This window comes from Mytilus galloprovincialis, chromosome 11 (genome assembly GCF_965363235.1).
Source record: "Mytilus galloprovincialis chromosome 11, xbMytGall1.hap1.1, whole genome shotgun sequence".
NCBI lineage: Eukaryota > Metazoa > Mollusca > Bivalvia > Mytilida > Mytilidae > Mytilus > Mytilus galloprovincialis.
The window spans coordinates 49,501,805-49,509,412 of record NC_134848.1 but is presented as its reverse complement, the minus strand read 5'-3'; the positions used below and the strand labels follow the sequence as shown (position 1 = coordinate 49,509,412).

Below are 7,608 nucleotides of genomic sequence, written 5' to 3'. Positions count from 1 at the left end.
ATGTGGAAATTGACAATTCTAGTTATCTATGATTAAAGTCGAGTGCACCCGCACTAGCGGGGTTCGAACTCGACAAACTTAGTGTTGACTGGCTTGTGATTTAAGTAGAAGTACTTAGACCACTTGGTTCGTTTAGTTTAAAAACATTTACATATAAATCTTTACTTGTAAGAATGATGCCACTGAAAAAATATAATACTTGTAATAAATAAATGGTTGAAAAAAGCTAGTATATCTCTAAATCAATTATTAATCTGTTATATATGACGAGCTTATTAAATTCAAGATCTGCTGTGAGGCATATGATATTCCTCTACATGTTTTGTGATTGGTATTGCACAGTCTCTCAATTGATACGATATTCCCGGGCTTATATGTCTTATCATGATCTCCTTGTTAGAGGGTTGCTGCTCACAAGGAAGATATTAACCAAAGAATCTCAAAGAGTGAAGTTGAAATCATCCCTTAGTAAATTTTAAGAACGCCATCACGAGTTGGTTGGCCGTTATGGAATAACCGTGTCATAGATGATATCGTATATGTTCCGAACGTCTTAACTACAATCCCTTTCCCTTTCAGTGTGACCTACCGAATAAGACTATTTACCGGGTTGGACATAACATGAGCAACACGACGGGTGATAAATGAAGAGCAGGATCTGCGTACCCTTTCGGAGGACTTGAGATGAGCCCCAGTTTTTTGGTGGGGTTCGTGTTGCTTAGTCTTTCGTTTTCTATGTTGTGTCTTTGGTTCTGTTATTTGTCTGTTTATCTTTTTCATTTTTATCCCTGGCGTTGTCAGTGTATTTGTCAATCTATGAATTGACTTTTTCCCTGGTATCTTTCGACCCCATTTTGTAATTTGTGAATTACTTGTTTCGGTAAAATACGTTCATCGAGATATACGAGACGAAATCACTCACTAAATAGAGTGTTATTGGTTGATTAGACATCTACACTTTCAGGCACTGAATTTTCGGCTCTCCATTAGCACCATTCGCGAGTATGGTCTTGAGAAACGATGATAGTCCGCCGGAAGTGGACGAGAAATGGATAATCCGTGTTTAGAGAGAGAGAGCTATATCTTCTGCACGTTAAAAACACCCGTGTAAATTTCTAAAAGAATGTAGGCTGATGCTGCTTAAAGGCAGCACCCGCATCCGCGAAGTGAGAAGGGATAATTATATGTTGTAATAACTTGTTTCCCAATCCACTATACATCAATTTGTTTAAACAAAAGACATATACAGTTGATCTGAAAGTGAAATTAAAAAACCTTCCATGATACTCTGTATGATATCAGTACAAAAAATAGTCGGACAATAGGGGTTAATGAAAAAATAACCACTGAATATGGAATGTCTCGTGAAATAAATATTAAATAAAAAAATAACTAAAAGCTATGCAGTTTGTCGAACACAAGTATAGCATGCCAATTATACAATATATGGTTGATTAGGTTGTGTTTACTTTAAGCTAATATGTATAGATTAAAACTGTTCTGTATATATATAGACAGCTTTTTTTTCAAACAGATACATTAAGGTGGCGACAAAATGAACATACATTTTAATGTAATTTTATTAAATTTAAAAAAAATATCATTCTATTGTATAGTTCTTATACACATGTATATTGTTTTCGAATTCGTGTATAAGCAGGCTATATATCACAAAATTCATAATTAGCATATTTATAGAATACAACAACTTTTTTTTCGTGGATACCAAAGCTTGGAAGTAATCATGCATACCAATGCGAAAAAGTTTATTATAATTATTACAAACTTATAACTATCTAACATAGAAAAACAGTGACAAAAGCAAAATGATATATTGATAAAGTAGCACAACCGTATTGATTAACGTTAGATAATATTGAAAATTAACCTCCTGTTGAATCAAATTGTCATGCAAATTTTCTTTTCCGTAACTTTTTTTTTAATGGTTGATTGCATATGTCATTAATATTTTATTTGTATTGTATTGATAATCATGATAATAGAAACGAATTAGTTGTTTCACATATTTCACTGCAGAATGATGATTGTTAACATGCTAAAGGACAAAAGTGGTATTTTTATCTGATAAAACTTATTCGTTCAAATGAAAGGAGTAACGTCATTTTGTATTTTACTATATGTGACGTCAATACGCTCTTCGTCAATGAATGACGTGTGTGACGCCGATGATTTCGAATGTCAAAATTCTCAAATTCCTAACCGAGGGGAAATCATTTATGGACAATGTTATCGCCAGACTGCCCTACGTAGATTACCGAGAATCAGTTTTCTCACTTGTCTTAAAGAATGTATGAAAACGTCCAATTGTTCGAGTGTTAGCTACAGACGTGACTGGAAAATGTGTGATTTACATGGAAATATAACTTCGGAAGTGAAACTGGTACAAGAACATGGATGCTTTTCGTCTAATATATCTTCATGGTCACTGGTAAATGCATAAAATGCTTATTTGATATTTAAGACAACTTATCTCCAAAATCCACACAAAAATGAAACACATTATTATATTATTGTTATATATGACAATAACAATCAAACCAAGGAGTAAACAAAGACTCACAAAACCAAAAGACATTTACATCAACAGTTATAAATAATAATTAAGAAACACCACGAACTCCACTAAAAACAGGGAGTGAAATCAGGTGTTCCGGAAGGGTAAGCATTTCCTGCACCGTATCTATCATAATTAGTTGGTGAATATAGGAAACATCAAGCTGAACGTTAAAACACCTGTTTAAATATCTCAAAGAAGAATGAGCATAGAACACGGATGCTCCATTCCCACCTTGATTTTCTAGGTTCAATGGACCGTGAAATTGAGTCAAATTTCTCACTTGGCATTAAAAGTAAACATATATCATATCATAGAGAAGCTGTGTACTAATAGTTTCAAGTTGATATCAATTTTATTAAAAAACTACATCATGTACATTGACCAAGAACTTAAATCTGAAGCGGGACAGACGGATGAACGAACACACAGATCGAAATAGATAATGATCCTAGGTGGGCATAAATTCAACATAGCATTTAACATCATCCGATATCTAAATACATATAAAAATATCCTAATGCAAGTAGATTCTAAGATTATTTAATCTCGTCGCAATACCTTTTTAGCAGTACTGGCATACTTGTAGTCGCGTATGGAGTATACATATCTTAACTAATTCGTTACGATATTGAATGTTCAAACCGTACGAATCGGATTAACAGAGATTTAGTCTTGATATTTTGAAATCGGCATTACAGAGACTATTTAACAGATTTGTGTAATTTAATTCTAAGTATCTCATAAAAAATTGTTACAAAATTTTCTGTCTCATTTCTTACTTTCAAAACGTTTCCCAGCAGTTCGATGTTATTCATAGTCTCATAACTTCAGAAAAAAACTCACGAACTTATGTCTTTCAGGCACTGGTTGGGAAATGTGCTGTACATATTTGTTCAGAGGGATACAAATGTGTTCTGAAGGGAGATGGACTTACATGTGAAAAAGCGTGTAAGTATCAAGTAGTACAGATACCTTGCGTTGTAAATAAATGAATGTCATGTTTCTGACAAAAAATATGTATAATGTAGAACCAAAACTACCGCACAGGTACTTGTTTTTATAATGTGGATGTCAGACAACAGCACAGTCTCTTATTTCTGAGAAAGAAAAAAAACGAATTGTTACTTGAGGTATATCCAATAAGATACGAGTTCCTATTTCTAGATTCACATTTCCTAAGTCTATCAATGTCATTCACGTACTCTCGGGACTTTATGCACACAATGAGATAACTCTAGAAAGAGATGTGTAAGAGAAGGATAAGATACCAAATAGATAATTATAAGTAACCATTTTCTGCGAGATTTATATTTCTGAACGAGTGTGGTTTAAAATAATTTAGGTTCACATATTTGGGAAGGCCAGACACAAATGATTCCGACAACAAAGGTAGGCATGGTATACAATATTTTGTAGACTGCATCAACAGATTTATTGATGCAGACGATCGGGAAATTGAAACATAACAGATGTACACCACTTGGTGTATTTTTTTCCAAAATGCAAGTTAAGTCCCTTGTGTTATATAAAGGTTAGGTATATTGAGAAAAATATTTCAGAGACAAGTACATGTGCTATGGTACTTCAAAATACTTTTTTGGGAAAAAAATGACATTTTATAATCTGAACACGATATTAAATGGTTCACTCATTAATACAAAAAGAAATGAATTTTGCATTTTAAATCCACATTCTAGGTCAGGTATCTGAAATGATGAGACATTGTAATATATTCTTAGATTGTATCGGAAAACCAAGAGTTGTAGAAAATGCTGTGCTGGATGAACCATTTGGACTTTCTAGAGACCTAGGACACGGCATGATGTATAAGTGTGCTGACGGAATAAAAATGTCTGGGAAACCTTTTGCTGTCTGTCGTAATACAGGAATATGGACATCTTTGTTTATTTGTGGTAAGGCATTTTGTAGTTTTAGCACAGGCGAAATTTCCTTATTTATTCAAGGTTTTCCATTTACCCCATACACGAATTACAGCAGTAAAAGGGGTTTGTTTCTCAAGTTTTGTCTTTCGATATTCTCTTTCTTTTTTATAACCTACTTTGTGAGAATTTCCTGTTTTAATTTGTATATTTATTCTTCTTTTATAACTGAAAGTAAAAAAATAAACACTGATACTTGTATAACTAAATGAAAATATAATTATTCCTCTTAACATTTTTATTGAATTATGAAATGAGAATCACCTGTATCGTACAATTTTGCACTCACATCAATGACTAGATATAACTAGAATTGAAATTGCAAGTTTAAAGTAGATGCTACATTACCGTACAGGCACTTGTCTCCTTAGTGTAGATGCTAGATACTCGCACAGGCACTTGTCTCCTTAATGTAGATACCAGGCTACCGCACATGCACTTGTATTTTAAATGCAGATGCCAGACTACCGCACTTGCACTTGTCTCCTTAATGTAGATGCCAGATTACCATATAGGCACTTGTCTCCTTAATGTAGATACCAGACTACCGCATATGCACTTGTCTGTGTAATGTAGATTCCAGACTACCGCACAGGCAATTGTCTCCCTAATGTAGATGCCAGACTACCGCACATACACTTGTCGTTTTAATGTAGATGCCAAACTACCGCACTTGCACTTGGCTTTTCTTATGTAGATGCTAGCCTACCGATCAGGTACTTTCTTTTTACTGAAGATGCCAGACTACGGCACTGGCACTTTTTTCTTCTGTAGATGCCAGACTACCACACTGACACCTGTCTTTTTAATGTAAATGCCAGACTACCGTATAGGCCCTTGTAATAAATAACAAATGCCTCTCCCTCTTGAGACGTAAAATCTGACAACCCGAGCGACATATTATATGTTGATGTTAACTGAGTTTTAAAAACAACTGAATATTCACTAAGAAACTGGAATTTGGTTTAATTACATGATAGGAATTCATTTATATATAAATAATACGGGACAAATAAAGGCAACAGTAGTATACGGTTGTTCAAAACTCGTAAATCTATGGACAAAAAACAAAATCGGGGTAACAAACCAAAACCGAGGGAAACGCATTAAATATAGGAGGAGAACAACGACACAACATTAAAATGTAACGCACACAGAAACGGACTAAGTATTGGACAAAATTCGATGAGAATAACAAATATAACATCAAAACCAAATACACGAATTTGGGATAGAAAAGTACCGTGACACGTCTTATAGTAATGTGAATTCACACTAAAATATAAGAGAAAACAAACGACAAAACGGAAACACAACGTAAAAATGTTACACACACAGAAACGAACTATGATATAACAAAATCGTCAAAAGTAGTTTTAATCCTTAAACTTGCATATAAAGCCTCAAAATCTACAACACAGAAAACTAGGAAAAGGTGTTTGAGAAAACATAGAAAACATTACGCATGTGGCGTTCTACACGGAGGGTATACTACTGTTGTCTTTATTGAAGTTGATATCATTTAAAAATCATACAAAATCAAGTTCTCTCGAATGTATTTTGCAAAAACAACTTGATATTTAATTTGTATATTGGCTTGATAAATTATTTTACAATATACATAATTTGAACTTAATTTTCCGGAAATTTTGAAAGTATAAGTGATGTAATTTCGCCCAGTGTTCAACACCTCTATCATAATCTTATATGTATGTATGTGCCTGTCTCAAGTCAGGAGCATGTAAAAGATGGGCGAAAGATAACTGAGGGACAGTCAAACTCATAGATCGAAAGTAAACTGTTATTCAGTGGTTGTCGTTTGTTGCTGTATATCAAAAAAAATTTTCGTCATTAATTTGAACATGAATCATGTCGTTAGATTGTCTTGTTTCATTTGTTTAATATTCGTCAATTCGTGACTTTTTTAGTTGACTACGCAGTATGGATTTTAGTCATTGTTACGGTTACCTATATATGTTATTTTTGTGTCATATGGTCTCTTGTGGAGAGTTGTCTCAATGACCTTCATACTACTTCATTTAACTTTGTATTATATAACAGCAAAAGGAAAAGGACGGCGTCTTTTAATCGGATAACTGATTGTCAGTGGTTTTTGTAAATATGTCGGCAATACCAAATACGCGAAAATACATGTTAGAACTCGCAAATAAAGTACAAAATATAATGATATGTATTTAATATTCGTATAGGAGACGGATCTATTGTGTCTAAACTCAAGACAACTGGACAGAGTACTAATTCACCACAATACACACCAGGACTTGGGGTTGACGGACTTAAAGAAGATACCAATATGTTCCATACTCAAGCTGAACTCAAACCTTACTGGTGGGTCAATCTCGGCCATTTATACAAGATACAGAAGGTGATCAGTACAAATAGGATAGACTGTGATGCCTGCGGTAAGTAGAGAGTTGTTTTAAATATTCATTTTACATGTAGACTAGTATGAATATTGAATGTATTTGTATATAGCCAACAAGTTGGCTATATACAATTTTATTTTATTTTCATTTTACTTGTGAATGAAAAAAAAAAAACATTTTTAAAGTTTTTGAATCCGATAGTTTTCCAGTTTTGCTTTTAGTACCACTCGCATTACATAACTCGAAATATATCATAAATATACTTGGACAAAACATTCGAATCCATCTACATTAAGTTTTGCCCGAGGGTTTTACACAATTTGTTTCAAAGATTTTCTAAATTGATCAACGGTGAAATTAAATACTTACTATTAAAAGGATGATACCAATTTGGATAAGTACTTCATTAGCAGCAGAATCGTCAACCTTAAATACTCTTTTTACTAATTTGTCGGCAGAAAATTCTTAATCTAAAAAAGACAATCTGGCGAACAGTATCATGACAATTAAAAAATAGTCCCATGTCTTGCCTGTCGGAGGACTATGACCTATTTGGCACGGTCTCCAAATAGTCTTTTAACTGATTTGTAATATTAAATAATTAAATAACAAGTAATTCCTATTAAACTGACTTAAGCAGAAAACAATTGTAGATGCCACTGCCTCCGCCAGTGCCGCCGGAAAAGTGACACCCATGTCTCGT

The 7,608-nt window shown here is 33.6% G+C and overlaps 1 long non-coding RNA gene across 1 annotated transcript; it reads left to right on the top strand.

The window, feature by feature from the left end:
- The first annotated feature begins 2,045 nt into the window (after positions 1-2,045).
- Positions 2,046-6,937, top strand: LOC143051197 (uncharacterized). Its single transcript, XR_012970642.1, has 4 exons — positions 2,046-2,449; positions 3,439-3,526; positions 4,318-4,491; positions 6,729-6,937. It is a non-coding gene; the product is annotated as an uncharacterized LOC143051197 (long non-coding RNA).
- Positions 6,938-7,608: the final 671 nt, after the last annotated feature.